Source organism: Rutidosis leptorrhynchoides, chromosome 4 (genome assembly GCF_046630445.1).
Source record: "Rutidosis leptorrhynchoides isolate AG116_Rl617_1_P2 chromosome 4, CSIRO_AGI_Rlap_v1, whole genome shotgun sequence".
Lineage (NCBI taxonomy): Eukaryota > Viridiplantae > Streptophyta > Magnoliopsida > Asterales > Asteraceae > Rutidosis > Rutidosis leptorrhynchoides.
In genome coordinates, this window is record NC_092336.1 from 495,371,673 (window position 1) to 495,391,773 (window position 20,101).

Sequence of the window (20,101 nt, forward strand, 5' to 3'; positions counted from 1 at the left end):
ATATGTTGGTCAATATCTGTCTAACAATTTAGGTCAAGTCGTAGTGTATCACAATCCTAATGCTCGAGACCGACATGCAAAAGTCAACAAAAGTCAACTTGACCCAAAATGACTTCCAAAATCTATACATGTTTATTATATAACTTATATATAGTCGTTTTATATATTTAAATATATTTATCAGATCTTATTATAATAAATAAAAATTTATATTTAAATTCATATATGATAAAAATATACTTTTATATATCTCAAGTAATAAAATTTATAAAATTCACTTAATATCATAAAAATATAGTGGTATGTATTATTAATGTAATTATATTACGTGTGGTAAAAATATCTTTGTACGCATATTTATTTGATAAAATAATATTGATAATAATAATAATGATAAAAATAATAAAATGATAGTTTCAATAAAAATATTAATTTTTAGTAATAAAGATAATTTTAGTAATAACATCAACTGATAATAATTATAATAATCGTTTTAATAATAATATTAAAATTAATAATAATTCAGTTGACCATATCTTTTAATCCGTTCATCGAACCCACACGATTTCTAAATGAAAAGTTATTAATTTTTCTTTAGCTTTTCAACGACATGCATATCATATACCTTATCTCAGTAGCATATGTATCAAATTCGTGATTTATCATAAACTATTTAACGACGAAACTAAGCATACAAACATGCATAATCATATATACTCGAGCACTAGTCAGGGATACAATATTAATATATAAAAGATAAGATATGAATGCTCACATATCAATATTGTGATTCAATATTGCAGGAAAGTACGTAGACGCAACGAAAATGATAAACGTTAGGTTGACCTCACGAGCAATACCCTCGAACAATACCCATAACCTCCATAGCTATAACCCATAATTTCCTTAGCTCTATTCCGTTTGAAAACTTATTTTGAAATCGTCTGAATATAACTCCGTCGTAGTATTTTATGTATACTAATAATATCTTGAAATAATACTAAGTAAATATATATATGTAATTCGATTGAGAGAGTTTAGAGAAATATATTTTCAAGTTTCTATGAAATAATGAAACCTATTGAATTCTATTTATAATATATTTTTGAATTATTCAAGTGAATTATTAAAGTATGAATTATTAAAGTAAATTATTAAAGTATGAATTATTAAAGTGAATTATTAAAGTATGAATTATTAAAGTGAATTATTAAAGTATGAATTATTAAAGTGAATTATTAAAGTATGAATTATTAAAGTGAATTATTAAAGTAAATTATTAAAGTTAAAGTAAAGTAAAAGTAAAGTAAAAGTAAAGTAAAGTTAAAGTTAAAGTATAGTAAAAGTATAAAATTATGTACGTATAATATGCGTATAAATATATTTAATATTAATTTAAATCGTTATATCATAAAATATTTTAGAAATGTAGAATTATATATATTCATAATAGGTTTCAAGTTTTTAAATTACAGTCTGTTGGTGAAGCATGGGATAAAGTCCAAAGGTTTAATAAACGTATGAAATCATCTTAATGAAAAATGTCGAGTTACTTAACTTGTCGATATCCAACATCTAAGTTATTTACACTCCACGTTCTTACTTATAGATCACTTTACCATTTTCCGAATATTGTCAAAAAGAATAGATTTCTTAAATCACAGTGGACCTCATAACATTGGCCCGTAATCATATCATAATGTATCTGATAATTCAATCATTTGATATTATCTCTTAATTCTGTCGATAAATATATCGAAACAAATACGTTCATGTAAAGTATCATATATATCTAATACTTTCTTAATGTTTTCAGTTATATATATATTATATATACATATCTCTATATACACATAATTGTTCGTGAATCGTCGAACACGGTCAAAGGGTAATTGATTACATGAATGTAGTGCCAAACTTTTTGAGATTTAACATTACAAATTCTGCTTATCGTGTCGGAAACATATAAAGGTTAGGTTTAAATTTGGTCGGAAATTTCCGGGTCGTCACACACCAAAAACAATATTAGAGGAATATCGATCAACGGGATTTGGAACGAAGAACCTCATGATATCAAAGAAGGTGCTTTTACGCACTTTTCTAAGATATATGAATGTCATGATTTTGATAGGCCGAGTATGGAAGATTTGTACTACTGATGTTATGCGAGGTGTATACGAAATATTTATACTTTTATTGCGAAATACTATTAAATTTACACAAGTTTTATTTATTTATTTATTGAATGGGATATACTTAAACCTTGCTACAACACTTATAGGCAGTGTACCTAATCATAGAGTAGTGTAGTTTTTAGTAAGTCCGGTTCATTCCACAGGGAGCTAGTGATACGTACTATATTTTTAACAACTATATTTATAATATATATATATATATATATATATATATATATATATATATATATATATATATATATATATATATATATATATATATATATATATATATACATAAGTAGTAATAATATTATATAAAGGGGGGGGGGGTTTACCGTTTAATGACCGGTTTGTCGATTTTATATTTTAAGCGTAAAGATAAATGACGATAATATAAATGGCAGAATTTAAATTGCGATAAAGTAAATTGCAGTAATTAAAATGACAGTAAATAAAGGTACGATAAAATATGAAATAAAAGTATTATGCTTATTTAAACTTCCGTAATCATGATGTTTGACGTTTTGATTTTAATTTATTACCCTGGGTTAATTGTCCTTTATCCTGGATTATTTGATACCTATTTGGTTTTTGTCCATAATAGTCCATCGGTAATAATTATAAAATGCTCGTCAAATTAACCTTATTCCCGAAGTCAAATATTCCAACTAATTAGGGATTCGAACTGTAACAAGGTTTTAATAATTTGTTTAATGATTACACCACGTTATCGATTGCGTGTAATCCAAGGTTTTAATACTTTGTTAACAATTACACCAATTATCCTTGTATGTAATCCACCCCTATTTTAATGAGGTATGAATATTAATTTACCCACTTGATCAGAATGAATAATCAATTACCCAACCCGAATAATTAATTAAATGATCGTAAAAGATGTCGTATAAACGTCACTAAATAGAACATACATAATCATTTTAATAATTATTAGATTAACTAATTTGAAGATAGGTTCGACAGATTCTAATGAGTAGTCATTCAATTAGACAATACCCCCTATCTATTAATAGTCAATAGTCCAATGTCCACAAGTGTCGGTCTTTTGTCCAAACCTTAATTATGGTAAAAAATCTAATAACCCCGTCTTAATATTTAGTCTAACATCACGATTACTTTGGCTCAAATAAGCATAATAATAACTTAGTTACGAGATATTAATTTAAAAAGGAAGAACATAGCTTACAGTGGTTATTTATCGCGTAGCGTTGCACGGATAGAGTTTCAACTTACAAAACCTTAAAACATTTCTTGTATTAACCCAATTATTATTAAACTTAATTTAAACTTAAAATTATAGGCAGAAGCCTGGTATTTATAGGCATATTTCCTGATTCTGATGCCCATGCGAGTGCATGGGGTTTCAGTGCAAATCTCATGCACTCGCATGGGCTCATGCACTCGCATGGGTTTTATGCCTATTTCCCATGCGATCGCATGGCCGTCAGATCCAGCTCACATATTTTTTGTTTTCTTGCTTGTCGACATATTATTATATATATATTATATTATATTCTTGTGCATAGTTGACTTGTGCACACGTCCAGTTTACTTGTCTCGTATATTACCTTTCGGTAAACGACCGTTCGGTTGTAAAGGAAAGCGATGAACAAGCAACTGTTAAGGCGATGTCTAATGACATGCAGATGTTCATGGTCTATGATGTGTTCTCTAAGGTGTGTATGAAACGGCTATCAGTTTTATATTTATTTACTACAGGAAATCACCTAAATTAAACTAAAACACAAAAGACAAGTATACCTATCGTGTAATAATATAGCTAAGGTAAAGTCCGGGAGGTCGATCCGTGGACACTATTATTGGGTGTCTTACTAGGTCAAATTAGTTAATTAAGTAGTTAAACTAGATATAGTAATTATAGGTAACTTTGGGGGGATTTACCGTTTAATGACCGGTTTGTCGATTTTATATTTTAAGCGTACAGATAAATGACGATAATTAAAGTGCGTAAAATAAATAACAATATTAAAATGACAATAAATAAAATTGCGAGTAAATGAAAGTACGATGAGAAATACAATAAAAGAATTATGCTTATTTAAACTTCCGTAATCATGATGTTTGACGTTTTGATTTTAATTTATTATGTTGGGTTAATTGTCCTTTGTCCTGGATTTATTTGATACCTATATGGTTTTTGCCCATAATAGTTCATTGGTCATAATTATAAAATGATCGTCAAATTAACCTTATACCCGAAGTCAAATATTCCAACTAATTGGGGATTCGAACTGTAACAAGGTCTTAATACTTTGTTAATAATTACACCAGGTTATCGACTGTGTGTAATCCATGGTCTTAATACTTTGTTAAGAATTACACCAATTACCCTTGTATGTAATCCACCCCTGTTTTAATTAGTCCATGATTATTAATTTACTCACTTGGCCAGAATGAATAATAAATTACCCAACCCAATTGATTAATTAAATGGTTGTAAAAGATGTCGTATAAACGTCACTAAATAGGACATGCATAATCATTTAATAATTATTAGATTAACTAATTTGAAGATAGGTTCGACAGACTCCAAAGAGTTGTCATTCGATTAGACAATACCCCCATCTATTAATGGTCCATGGTCCAATGTCCACAAGTGTCGGTCTTTTGTCCATACCCTAATTATGGTACAAAATCCAATAACCCAATCTTTAATATTTAGTCCAACATCATGATTACTTCGGCTCAAATAAGTATAATAATAACTTAGTTACGAGACATTAATTTAAAAAGGAAGAACATAGCTTACAGTGGTGAATAATCGCGTAGCGTTACACGGACAGAGTTCCGACTTTAAAACCCGTAAAACATTTCTTACAATAACTCAATTATTATTAAACTTAAATTAAAATTAAAATTATAAATATATATAAATTACATATATAAAGAAAGAAGATTGGAAAAAGGTGTGTCTTTCTTCATTCTCCGTAGTCTCGTTTTATAGGCAAATGTTGATTTGAAATTTTCACTTATGACCCCTTAACTATGCTCAATTAACAACTTTTTATTATTTATTATTATTCTTATTATGAATTATTTAAATATTATATTATATTCTTGTGCATAGTTGACTTGTACTTTCAGCTCCATTGCGTCGAGCGTTGAAAGTTGGTTCATGTCTCGGTTTCGGATTTTCGAACGCCTTTTCGTATAATTTAATATCTTGTACTTTGCGTTTTGCGGCTTGTACGTTTGTAATTTTTAGACGTTTCTCATCAATATATTGAACCACTTGGATTGTACTTTGTACTTTTTAGCTTTTTGGTCGTTTGCGTCTTCAAATCGTCGAATCTGCCTTTTGTCTTCACCTTTTATTATTTAAATGAATATCACTTGTAAATAGAACAATTGCAACTAAAAATCTTGTCTTTCTTGAGGGATAATGCTATGAAATATGTGTTCGTTTTTAGCATTATCAATATTCCCACACTTGAGCGTTGTTTGTCCTCAAGCAATATAGTCTTGAAATAAAAACATACTTGAATCACTTCTTTATTCTTCACACTTTGTACATCAGTGATTTCAATACGGCGGTTATGAACAATGATAGTAACGATGTGATTTACAGTCTCACATGACTATAAAAATTTAGATTCGTTAGGAAATTGGATCTTTATGAAAACATTTGATTTTTTGAAAATTCAATCTAGTTTTTATCCTAGATAAGTTTTCCGGACTAACCCTTCACCGGTGTTGCAAAATGTTATTGTGGGTTTTGTGGGTTTCGGATTTTAAAATTTTAGCTCAAAACTTTATGGTTTTGTGTCACCTACTTGCTAATCTTGTATTAGGAAAGCAACACGTCCAGTTTACTTGTCCCGTATATTACCTTTCGGTAAACTACCGTCCGGTTGTAAAGGAAAGCGATGAACAAGAAACTGTTAAGGCAATGTCTAATGACATGCATTTGTTCATGGTCTAAAACGTGTCGGATGCTATTACTATCCTTTGTAGGAGCAATAGTAAAGATCATCCTATAATTTTTCTGGTCTGGCACAAGGTCCTGTCTTCGACCATGCTATGCAACCACCGTTCTTACAGTTGACACCCGATTTGGTTCAGGTGACCTAATGAATTCTGATGAATTCTCAGGATTTTACGTTCAATGGTAATGAACGCATTGAAAATAGGTTTTCAGAAAACAAATCGGTTTGTAATTTGATCAAAATATTTTCTCGTTCAAGTTCGAGTTTAGATATCATCGAATTTCATGAGTTTGTAATTCTCAATCTTTAAAGTCAATCTCAAGGATTGAGTAATATCAGGCTTAAAAGCTGATTTTTAATCTTTAAGGAGATTATCCTTACTGGGGGTCTGATTCATTAGTCTTATCAAGCTAATTTGCACGGCGCTCTCCCCATTTTATGAGATAGATCCTCTCATGGTTAGGATAAGTCTGACCACATGGCGACCCTGTTTGATGCTGAGGTCCATGGATTTCCTGCTGATTTTAGAGATGACTTTTCTAGATTTTTCGTCAACCTACAGCTGGTCTGGACGACAACTTGTTGACCTAAATCAAGAAGCGCGTATCTTTTTCGGAAGAGTTTACTTCCTTTTAATGATGGAATTGATTCATCGTGTAGATCCATCTTTCTTTCGAATATATTACAGTAAATCGGGTAAATCTGATTAGTTTAGTCCAAAACAAAAGTACCTGCAATAAGCTTGTACAGATATGTGATATATGTTTTAAAGAACTTAGTGAATTCTTCCCACACTCAGCTTTTATTTATTTCTTTCTTTCCCTTTTTATTCCCCTCTATTCCATTTTAAATGAATTCAAGCGTTTTGGGTTGTTTCTCAATTTATGTCCTTTCCAAGGTAACAATAATTTCGGTAGTATCACCTAGTTTTATCGTTCATAAATATGTATAAACATGATTTTGAATTCATTTAGTTGAAAATTTTTCAAATTTTCACAAAATTTGGCAATTAAACCAAGTGTAAACCCGAGAGAATTTATAACCCTTCCCCACACTTGAGATCTTGCAATGCCCTCATTTGCAAGAAATCAGTAAAAATTTAAATTCATGAGGGTGATTAGTGTAGAAAAATGATTAAAATTACCGAGTTTGCAAACATATTGTTGTTATTTCACATTTGATATTTTGCGTCTTGTCGTCAAAATTAGTAGCTTTTGCTGAACTTAATGACAGTCTTTGAAAGTGCGTTGTTTTACCCTGTTTTGTACATAAGATAAACTACACACATATATACATATTTTTGAAGTTTGGTATATTACCCCACTTTCAAAAATTTATAAAATCTAATATTTTTTTTGGCATACTTTAAATCAATAAAATTAAAAATAATGATAACAAAATTTGTCGTCCCGCCCTCGGGTAAAGCAATTACGGTTCAATGACCTAGTGTTTAACTCACGACGAATTTTAGAAATCATTTTTTTAAACTTAATTAAATAAAGTAAATTTTTGTTTTTAAAATCACACAAAACTTAAATTTAAAAAGCATATTACTTTCATATAAAACCTACAAAACAAAAAAAAAATTCAGAATGGGGGGAGAAAACTAGTTCTTTAGTGTCTGCTAGTGGAAAAGACCAATCGGATTCCATTCTCGGAACTACACGAGAACAGAACAACTAACTCTAGACAGCATTTTCTTTTTAGAACATTTTGAATCTCCCCACACTTAGGTAGCTGTGGTGTCAAAATTGTGATTAACTTCATCGTCAATTTTTCTTGGACCATAATCAACTTGCATATATGTGACTTTTGCTTTAAGCTATTGGTCGGATTCTTGTGTAATATCCACAAATTCAACTAATTTCGCCTTTTCTTTAGGCGACAGATTGGATACTAACCGGTTACATAACTTAAAGTTCCCCTTGGTTCTAGCATCGCGAATTCGTTTAATAAGTTTCTTCATTGAACTATTAATAATGGGATCATTTAATTTCGTATCAACAACGGGGTTCTTTGTTATCAGGTCATCATTAGGTGTTACTTCATTTTCCCCACACTTAGGCATTTTATTATTGTTGAGCACTACCATTGGAGTTGGTAAAACAACATGGTTCTTACCAATCGTTTTTGCTGGTTCAACGGTTTTGGTTGGTGGAGATTTAGACTTTCGAATCATAAAGGTGATCGATTTCTCATCATTACTAAGTATCATTCTACCCTTTCTTACATCAAATAACGCCCCGGTGGACGCTAAGAATGGTCGACCTAAAATTAGAGGAATGTTTGGGTCCTCTTCTATGTCAATGACAATGAATTCGACTAGAAAGGTTAAATTACCTACTTGAACGGGTAGGTTGTCAGCAATTCCAACTGGGTGCTTAATGGTTTGATCAAGGAGTCGAACACTCATATCCGTTAGACTTAACTCACCTACTCCTAATCTCTTATATAATGAAAGAGGCATAACACTCACACTTGCACCTAAATCTGCTAGTGCATCATACATGACATAGTCACTTAGTAGACAAGGAATAATAAATTCACCCGAATCACCTACCCTAGGTGGAGGTTTTGGTGGAACTGTCTTCACCGGGTTTACTTCTATGGTTTTTGTTTCTTGCACTTTCTTCTTCTTCTTCTTCTTCTTTTTTCCAAAGGTATCACAAACTTTATTACCTATCACTTGCTCATACTCAACTCCTTTTCTTGGAAACGGGATGGTTGTTTTGTATGGTGCCACCACTGGCTTTACATACTCGGGTGGTGGTGGTGTTGTAACTTCTTCATTGTTACACACATCTAAAACTTTCCCATCTTCTGGTGTTGGTTTTTCAGAATTTGTTGATACCATGTTAACATTTTCATTTCGAGGATTTATTTCATTATTACTCGGTAGCTTTCCTTGTTCCCTTTCACTCATCAATCTAACAAGAGTACCTACTTGTTTTTCTAGATTCAAAATAGAAGCTTGTTGAGTTCTAAATGACTGATCAAACCTCTCATTTGTTTGGGTTTGAGTTTCAATAAATTGTGTTTGAGATTCAACTAACTTAAATACCACTTCTTCCAGATTTGACTTTTTCTCTTCGGTTTGTTGTGGTGGTTTATACAAGCCAGGTCTTTGTTGATTGAAAGTGTTGTTTTGAGTTGGTTGGTTATTCGGACCTTGTTGGTTGTATGAGTTATTATTGCGTCCATTTGGATTGTAAAGAATGTTTTGATTTCGATTAAAGTTTGGCCTTGGCGGTTGATAATTATTTTGATAATTATTTCCCGGCCTTTGGTTTATGTAGGAAACATTCTCTTGTTGTTCTATCGTTTGCTCAACATTACAATCTTTCGTTAAGTGTGGTCCACCGCATTGCTCACAACTGATTCGTATTGCGTGAATATCTTTAGTCATCTTTTCCATTCGTCTCTCGAAAGCATCTATTTTGGCAGAAACAGAATCAAAGTTATGGCTAGAATCGGCTCTAGCCGCTTTAGATGAATGAAAAATATCTTTTTCTTGGTGCCACTCATGCGAGTGGGAGGCTGTGTTATCAATGATCTTGTGAGCTTCGATTGCGGTTTTCTTCATAATGGAACCACCAGCTGCTGTGTCGATGTCTTTTCGTGTGGCGATGTCAACGCCTTTATAGAAAATTTGCACTATTTGAAAAGTATCTAAACCGTGTTGAGGACATCCTCTCAACATCCTTTCGAATCTTGTCCATGCCTCATATAACGTTTCATTTGGCTTTTGCACGAACGTGGCAATTTCTCCATGAAGTCTCACGGCTTTAGATACCAGAAAGAATCTTTGAAGAAATTTCTCAACTAAAATATCCCATGAGTCAATCGTTCCTTCAGGTAACGATTCTAACCAATCTTTGGCTTCTCCTTTTAAAGTCCATGGGAACAACATAAGATAAATAGTTTCATCCTCAACTTCTCGGATTTTAAATAGATTACAAATCCTATTAAAAGTTCGAAGATGTTCGTTTGGATCTTCTTTTGGCGTACCACTATATTGGCATTGATTAGTTACCATGTGTAGGATTTGTCCTTTGATTTCATAATCTGGTGCATTAATATCTGGCTTAATAATGGCGTGACCTTTGCCAGTGCGTTTAGCTCTCATTCGGTCTTCCATACTTAGAGGTTCCAGATTTTCCATGATTGAGTTTGTTGAATCTGAATCGCTAGAAGATTCTGACTTAATGGTTTCTTCCTCGACAATTTCTGGATGAGTAATTTGTGGTTCCGGAGGAATGATTAGTGGTTCAGGATCTCTGAATTGTCCTTAAATATTCTCTGGATTCTCAATTGTGAAATCGGGTTCAAAACATGGATTATCGGAAATTTGAATTGAAGTACTTGTTCGACTAGATGATGATTCTAAAGAAAAATCAATGGCGATAATATTGGCTAGATGTCTTGATCGAGTTACAGGTGGTGAACGTATGAAAGGTGGTGAACGTTTTGCCCGGTGCATTCACTGAATATCCTATTAGTTATAAAAATAAAAAAAATTATATAAGTTATCAAATTAATAGACTTTTCTGATTTTACCCACGTTTCGAATAGCCAATAGATGCAGCAGGTAGCCAGGACCCTTTAAATCGGAAGCCCACAACTCGTCACTAACAAATTCAACTATTACTACGAACCAGAAAATTTTGGATGTCTATCAATTTAACCACTTAAAACAATTTTTCGTCGAAATTTTGAAATAAAAATCTATGTCCTAAAAACTAGAGCGTCGAGAAATAAGAAAGAAAAAGAGCGCGTCGAAAAATGTCGAAAAATAAAAGGTCGAAAAATAAAAATAAGAAAGTAGCGCGTCGAAACTTAAAAGGGATTCTAAACGAAAAACGGCAATTACTTAAAATGATACTAAAATTTTAACACGGCGTCGCAAAATTTTAAGCCACCTAAATCTTAGTCTAAAGAAAAAGCACTTAAGGGATTTTACGGCAAAGCCTAAAAATCTAAAAGTATAAAAATAACTATGGCAAAACTAAACTTAATATTAAAAGTTGTAACTAGAGTCTAAAAATCTAAAGATAATAAAACTTAAAATAAATATATATATTTTTTTAATTTTATAGACAAAATCTTAAAAATATATATATTTTTTTTTAAAAAAAAAAATTTTATATTTTTTTTAAATTTTTTTTTCTTTTTTTTCACGAAATTAATAATTTTTTTTATTATTTTTTTTAAAAAACTTTTTTTTAACTCATTTACTATTCATGAATAGTAAATAAAACAAAATTAATTAATTTACTATTCACATGAAAGCAACATAATAGAAATTATTAATTATAAGTTACATAATATACCCCTGAAGTATTTAATAAATACGACTTTTTAAAACTTTACGATTCAAATTTGATTCAAAATTATTATTATATTATTATATTTTATTTTAATATTATTATATTATTATATTTTATTTCAATATTATTATATTATTATATTTATTAAATTATTATATTTAAATTAATATATCTTTAATCAATCAAAAACTAAAAAAAAACTTAAATACCCCGTGAAGACACAAAAAGTGTCCCCGGCAGCGGCGCCAAAAGCTTGATGTGTTCTCTAAGGTGTGTATGAAACGGCTATCAGTTTTATATTTATTTACTACAGGAAATCACCTAAATTAAACTAAAACACAAAAGGCAAGTATACCTATCATGTAATAATATAGCTAAGGTAAAGTCCGGGAGGTCGATCCGTGGACACTATTATTGGGTGTCTTACTAGGTCAAATTAGTTAATTAAGTAGTTAAACTAGATATAGTAATTATAGGTAACTTTGGGGGATTTACCGTTTAATGACCGGTTTGTCGATTTTATATTTTAAGCGTACAGATAAATGACGATAATTAAAGTGCGTAAAATAAATAACAATATTAAAATGACAATAAATAAAATTGCGAGTAATGAAAGTACGATGAGAAATACAATAAAAGAATTATGCTTATTTAAACTTCCGTAATCATGATGTTTGACGTTTTGATTTTAATTTATTATGCTGGGTTAATTGTCCTTTGTCCTGGATTTATTTGATACCTATCTGGTTTTTGCCCATAATAGTTCATCGGTCATAATTATAAAATGATCGTTAAATTAACCTTATACCTGAAGTCAAATATTCCAACTAATTGGGAATTCGAACTGTAACAAGGTCTTAATACTTTGTTAATAATTACACCAGGTTATCGACTGTGTAATCCAAGGTCTTAATACTTTGTTAACAATTACACCAATTACCCTTGTATGTAATCCACCCCTGTTTTAATTAGTCCATGATTATTAATTTACCCACTTGGCCAGAATGAATAATAAATTACCCAACCGAATTGATTAATTAAATGATTGTAAAAGATGTCGTATAAACGTCACTAAATAGGACATGCATAATCATTTAATAATTATTAGATTAACTAATTTGAATATAGGTTCGACAGACTCCAAAGAGTTGTCATTCGATTAGACAATACCTCCCATCTATTAATGGTCCATGGTCCAATGTCCACAAGTGTCGGTCTTTTGTCCATACCCTAATTATGGTACAAAATCCAATAACCCAATCTTTAATATTTAGTCCAACATCATGATTACTTCGGCTCAAATAAGCATAATAATAACTTAGTTACGAGACATTAATTTAAAAAGGAAGAACATAGCTTACAGTGGTGAATAATCGCGTAGCGTTACACGGACAGAGTTCCGACTTTAAAACCCGTAAAACATTTCTTACAATAACTCAATTATTATTTAACTTAAATTAAAATTATAATTATATATATATATATATATATATATATATATATATATATATATATATATATATATCTATATCTATATATATATATATATATATATATATATATATATATATATATATATATAAATTACATATATAGAGAAAGAAGATTGGAAAAAGGTGTGTCTTTCTTCATTCTCCGTAGTCTCATTTTATAGGCAAATGTTGATTTAAAATTTTCACTTATGACCCCTTAACTATGCTCAATTAACAACTTTTTATTATTTATTATTATTCTTATTATGAATTATTTAAATATTATATTATATTCTTGTGCATAGTTGACTTGTACTTTCAGCTCCGTTGCGTCGAGCGTTGAAAGTTGGTTCATGTCTCGGTTCCGGATTTTCGAACGCCTTTTCGTATAATTTAATATCTTGTACTTTATGTTTTGCGGCTTGTACGTTTGTAATTTTTAGACGTTTCTCATCAATATATTGAACCACTTGGATTGTACTTTGTACTTTTTAGCTTTTTGGTCGTTTGTGTCTTCAAATCGTCAAATCTGCCTTTTGTCTTCACCTTTTATTATTTAAACGAATATCACTTGTAAATAGAACAATTGCAACTAAAATCTTCTTTCTTGAGGGATAATGCTATGAAATATGTGTTCGTTTTTAGCATTATCAATATTCCCACACTTGAGCGTTGCTTGTCCTCAAGCAATATAGTCTTGAAATAAAAACATACTTGAATCACTTCTTTATTCTTCACACTTTGTACATCAGTGATTTCATTACGGCGGTTATGAACAATGATAGTAACGATGTGGTTTACAGTCTCACATGACTATAAAAATTTAGATCCGTTAGGAAATTGGATCTTTATGAAAACACTTGATTTTTTAAAAATTCAATCTAGTTTTTATCCTAGATAAGTTTTCCGGAATAACCCTTCACCGGTGTTGCAAAATGTTATTGTGGGTTTTGTGGGTTTCGGATTTTAAAATTTTAGCTCAAAACTTTACTGTTTTGTGTCACCCACTTGCTAACCTTGTATTAGGAAAGCAACACGTCCAGTTTACTTGTCCCGTATATTACCTTTCGGTAAACTACCGTCCGATTGTAAGGAAAGCGATGAACAAGAAACTGTTAAGGCAATGTCTAATGACATGCATTTGTTCATGGTCTAAAACGTGCAGGATGCTATTACTATCCTTTGTAGGAGCAATAGTAAAGATCATCCTATAATTTTTCTGGTCTGGCATAAGGTCCTGTCTTCGACCATGCTATGCAACCACCGTTCTTACGGTTGACACCCGATTTGGTTCAGGTGACCTAATGAATTCTAATGAATTCTCAGGATTTTACGTTCAATGGTAATGAACGCATTGAAAATAGGTTTTCAGAAAACAAATCGGTTTGTAATTTGATCAAAATATTTTCTCGTTCAAGTTCGATTTTAGATATCATCGAATTCCATGAGTTTGTAATTCTCAATCTTTAAAGTCAATCTCAAGGATTGAGTAATATCAGGCTTAAAAGCTGATTTTTAATCTTTAAGGAGATTATCCTTACTGGGGTTCTGATTCATTAGTCTTATCAAGCTAATTTGCACGGTGCCCTCCCCATTTTACGAGACAGATCCTCTCATGGTTAGGATAAGTCTGACCACATGGCGACCCTGTTTGATGCTGAGGTCCGTGGATTTCCTGCTGATTTTAGAGATGACTTTTCTAGATTTTTCGTCAACCTACAGCTGGTCTGGACGACAACTTCTTGACCTAAATCAAGAAGCGCGTGTCTTTTTCGGAAGAGTTTACTTCCTTTTAATGATGGAATTGATTCATCGTGTAGATCCATCTTTCTTTCGAATATATTACAGTAAATCGGGTAAAACTGATTAGTTTAGTCCAAAACAAAAGTACCTGCAATAAGCTTGTACAGATATGTGATATATGTTTTAAAGAACTTGGTGAATTCTTCCCACACTCAGCTTTTATTTATTTCTTTCTTTGCCTTTTTATTCCCCTCTATTCCATTTTAAATGAATTCAAACGTTTTGGGTTGTTTCTCAATTTATGTCCTTTCCAAGGTAACAATAAATTATTATTAATCATTATTAGTATTAGGTATTACTATCAAAATTTTTATATATTATTAACCTCTTCTTTACTAACAATACTACTAGTATCATTATTATTATTATTACAACTATATTATTATTACTATCAATATTACTATTAATATTAATATAATAAAAATATACTTAATAAAACTATATTAAAAGTTTTATCGTTCATAAATATGTATAAACATGATTTTGAATTCATTTAGTTGAAATTTTTTCAAATTTTCACAAAATTTGGCAATTAAACCAAGTGTAAACCCGAGAGAATTTATAACCCTTCCCCACACTTGAGATCTTGCAATGCCCTCATTTGCAAGAAATCAGTAAAAATTTAAATTCATGAGGGTGATTAGTGTAGAAAAATGATTAAAATTACCGAGTTTGCAAACATATTGTTGTTATTTCACATTTGATATTTTGCGTCTTGTCGTCAAAATTAGTAGCTTTTGCTGAACTTAATGACAGTCTTTGAAAGTGCGTTGTTTTACCATGTTTTGTACATAAGATAAACTACAAACATATATACATATTTTTGAAGTTTGGTATATTACCCCACTTTCAAAATTTTATTAAATCTAATATTTTTTTTGGCATACTTTAAATCAATAAAATTAAAAATAATGATAAAAAAATTTGTCGTCCCGCCCTCGGGTAAAGCTATTTCGGTTCAATGACCTAATGTTTAACTCACGACGAATTTTAGAAATCATTTTTTTAAACTTAATTAAATAAAGTAAATTTTTGTTTTTAAAATCACACAAAACTTAAATTTAAAAAGCATATCAATTTCATATAAAACCTACAAAACAAAAAAAAAATTCAAAATAGGGGGAGAAAACTAGTTCTTTAGTGTCTGCTAGTGGAAAAGACCAATCGGATTCCATTCTCGGAACTACACGAGAACAGAACAACTAACTCTAGACAGCATTTTCTTTTTAGAACATTTTGAATCTCCCCACACTTAGGTAGCTGTGGTGTCAAAATTGTGATTAACTTCATCGTCAATTTTTCTTGGACCATAATCAACTTGCATATATGTGACTTTTGCTTTAAGCCATTGGTCGGATTCTTGTGTAATATCCACAAATTCAACTAATTTCGCCTTTTCTTTAGGCGACAGATTGGATACTAACCTGTTACATAACTTAAAGTTCCCCTTGGTTCTAGCATCGCGAATTTGTTTAATAAGTTTCTTCATTGAACTATTAATAACGGGATCATTTAATTTCGTATCAACAACGGGGTTCTTTGTTATCAGGTCATCATTAGGTGTTACTTCATTTTCCCCACACTTAGGCGTTTTATTATTGTTGAGCACTACCATTGGAGTTGGTAAAACAACATGGTTCTTACCAATCGTTTTTGCTGGTTCAACGGTTTTGGTTGGTGGAGATTTAGACTTTCGAATCATAAAGGTGATCGATTTCTCATCATTACTAAGTGTTATTCTACCCTTTCTTACATCAAATAACGCCCCGGTGGACGCTAAGAATGGTAGACCTAAAATTAGAGGAATGTTTGGGTCCTCTTCTATGTCAATGACAATGAATTCGACTAGAAAGGTTAAATTACCTACTTGAACGGGTAGGTTGTCAGCAATTCCAACTGGGTGCTTAATGGTTTGATCAAGGAGTCGAACACTCATATCCGTTGGACTTAACTCACCTACTCCTAATCTCTTATATAATGAAAGAGGCATAACACTCACACTTGCACCTAAATCTGCTAGTGCATCATACATGACACAGTCACTTAGTAGACAAGGAACAATAAATTCACCTGGATCACCTACCCTAGGTGGAGGTTTTGGTGGAACTGTCTTCACCGGGTTTACTTCTACGGTTTTTGTTTCTTGCACTTTCTTATTCTTATTCTTCTTCTTTTTTCCAAAGGTATCACAAACTTTATTACCTATCACTTGCTCATACTCAACTCCTTTTCTTGGAAACGGGATGGGTGTTTTGTATGGTGCCACCACTGGCTTTACATACTCGGGTGGTGGTGGTGTTGTAACTTCTTCATTGTTACACACATCTAAAACTTTCCCATCTTCTGGTGTTGGTTTTTCAGAATTTGTTGATACCATGTTAACATTTTCATTCCGAGGATTTACTTCATTATTACTCGGTAGCTTTCCTTGTTCCCTTTCACTCATCAATCTAACAAGAGTACCTACTTGTTTTTCTAGATTCAAAATGGAAGCTTGTTGAGTTCTAAATGACTGATCAAACCTCTCATTCGTTTGGGTTTGAGTTTCAATAAATTGTGTTTGAGATTCAGCTAGCTTAATTACCACTTCTTCCAGATTTGATTTTTTCTCTTCAGTTTGTTGTGGTGGTTTATACAAGCCAGGTCTTTGTTGATTGAAAGTGATGTTTTGAGTTGGTTGGTTATTCGGACCTTGTTGGTTGTATGAGTTATTATTGGGTCCATTTGGATTGTAAAGCATGTTTTGATTTCGATTAAAGTTTGGCCTTGGCGGTTGATAATTATTTTGATAATTATTTCCCGGCCTTTGGTTTATGTAGGAAACATTCTCTCGTTGTTCCATCGTTTGCTCAACATTACAATCTTTCGTTAAGTGTGGTCCACCGCATTGCTTACAACTGATTCGTATTGCATGAATATCTTTAGTCATCTTTTCCATTCGTCTCTCGAAAGCATCTATTTTTGCGGAAACAGAATCAAAGTTATGGCTAGAATCGGCTCTAGCCGCTTTAGATGAATGAAATGTAACATCCCGTTTTCCCGTACGTATCGAAAGGTACTTATTTAATCATTTGTACGTATATAACTCGTTAGCTTATGCGTAAATGTATGAATATATGTGTATATATATATATATATATATACACACATATATGTATACTTGATAATGTGTGCATGTATAAGTTTAAACATGGGTTTGGTTAGCGTTAAGTCTTATGAGACTATTGTTGAAGGCTAGGTGAATATAGGAAGCGAGTTTGGAATGTATAAATTAAATAAAATCGAAAATTGTTTAAGTTGGTCGAGCTGTCCAGATACAGCCTTAGGCCGCACCGCGACAATTGGGTCCGCGCCGCGGCATAACAAGCAAATCTGGATCAGAAGTTGGGTTAAAAGGGGTTGTTTTTCCTTCGATACGTCGCGCCGCGACATATGGGCCGCGCCGCGGCAAATCTGCTGTACAGATTTCGGTTTTAGCTCAAATTAAATGACTTTAAGGGGCAAAGTGGTAATTTGGCGTATAAATCTGATGGGAGCATTAAATTCCAACCACTTATCCATTTCATTTAATTTCTTTTCTCTTTTCTTTCCAATTTCTCTCCCAAAACTTAAAACCCATTTGGATTAAAAGTGAGATTTGAGAGTGAAGGATTGAGGGTTGATCTTTGGAGCAAGAATTAAAGTTGTTCCTTGTGTCTCTAGCTACGCGTTGGTAGTCTCGGTAAGTTCTAACTCTATGTTTCGAGTTTAAATTAGTTATGCTAGGGTTTTGGTTCATTTGAAACTTATGTGACCCACTTGGGGTTAAAATGGGTGAACTTGGGTTGTGTTGATGAAAGAAAACCCTAAGTAACTATAATCTAGGGTTTGGACTTGAGATTTGAAGTTAAAAGTGTTAAATGGGTTCTTTGTCACTAATACACTTGTTAATGATGATGAAAATAGTTAATGAACTAAGTATGACTAGTTTGTGAGTCAAAGTGTTAAAATGAGTCAAAATGGGTAATGTCGACCTAGTTTGGGTGAGATGGGTATGAATTACCCTAGGTTGTGCTAGTTAATGTTAGTATACTTTAAATCACTAGCTTTGGCGATTTAATATGAGTCTTGGCATTTAAGGACGGTTTTGGGTGTGGTTGAGTCATTTAATGCGATTTGGGTCATTAAATTCTCAAGTTGAAGTAATGTGATAAATGCCATTAGTTGTGTATTAAATGTGTACCTATGTATTAGGTACTTTGCTCGAGGTGTACGGAAGCATTTAAATCACCACCGAAGTGTTAAGGTGAGTGGAATGATTATATATGCATGTATATGATTTATTTGCTTGTGGGGTATAGGTTAAAGTTCGATGTTGACGATACCATACCCTAGAGTATATTACGTTGTGGATGAGGGTTTAAAGTTCGTTGTTGAAGATACCTCATACGTATGGAATTAAAGTTCGATGTTGACGATGCCATACGATTTTTGTAGTGACGTTGATGAGGGTTTAAAGTTCGTTGTTGACGATACCTCATATGTGGGTTTAAAGTTCGGTGTTGACGATACCACATTAATATAGGCGAATGGGATTTAAGTTCGATGTTGACGATACCATTCGTTGGGCTAGCCTTGAGATCTTGAGTACTACGGATGTTGTGAACATCATCGTTATACTTGTGTTTTAGCATATTGTATTGTTGTGTTATAAGCTATTGTTATACTAGCCTTGTTATCGTGATACTTAGCGTTATACATGTGAAAGGTATGCTAATTATGTAACTAGTATGTATGCGGATTTGGTAAGTGTTTGCAAGTAAGTAGGTTATATATATGTATGTATAATTGTTGCACTCACTAAGTCTTGCTTACCCTCTCGTTGTTTACCATTTTATAGGTTCCGGCTTGGACAAGGGTAAGGGCATACGTTTGGACTAGTGGTCTCCCGCTTATGTTGTCGGGGAGGTGCTTTTGGTGTTAGCTCTTCGAAGTTGGCCTAACGTTTTGGGTAGTTTAGCCCCAAACCATGCTCGAGTGTCGTTTGGATTATAAACTATCATTTGTAGTGGGTCAAACTTGTATTAAACTTAATTAATGGCTTTCGTGCCTTTTGTAAACATTTAAATTGATGTACGTTTAAATGGAACTTGTGGAATGGTTTACATTTTTAATTGGCGCATAAATGTGTATTATATAAAAAAAAATTTATCGTATGGAATACGGGTTGGGATGTTTCAAGTGGTATCAGAGCATGGTCTAAGGGATTTAGGCGACTTGAGATAGGTGCCTAGACTTAGACTTTATTGTGGGAGAGCTTTATGCGGGACTTATAGGACTTTGGGTCTAATTGGGAATTGTTAGTGCTTTGGTTTATG

The 20,101-nt window shown here is 32.0% G+C and overlaps 1 non-coding gene across 1 annotated transcript; it reads left to right on the forward strand.

Annotated features, from left to right (window-relative positions):
* Positions 1-9,813: 9,813 nt before the first annotated feature.
* On the forward strand, positions 9,814-9,920 carry LOC139845721 (small nucleolar RNA R71). The gene has a single exon (XR_011758482.1). It is a non-coding gene; the product is annotated as a small nucleolar RNA R71 (small nucleolar RNA).
* The last annotated feature ends 10,181 nt before the right edge of the window (positions 9,921-20,101 follow it).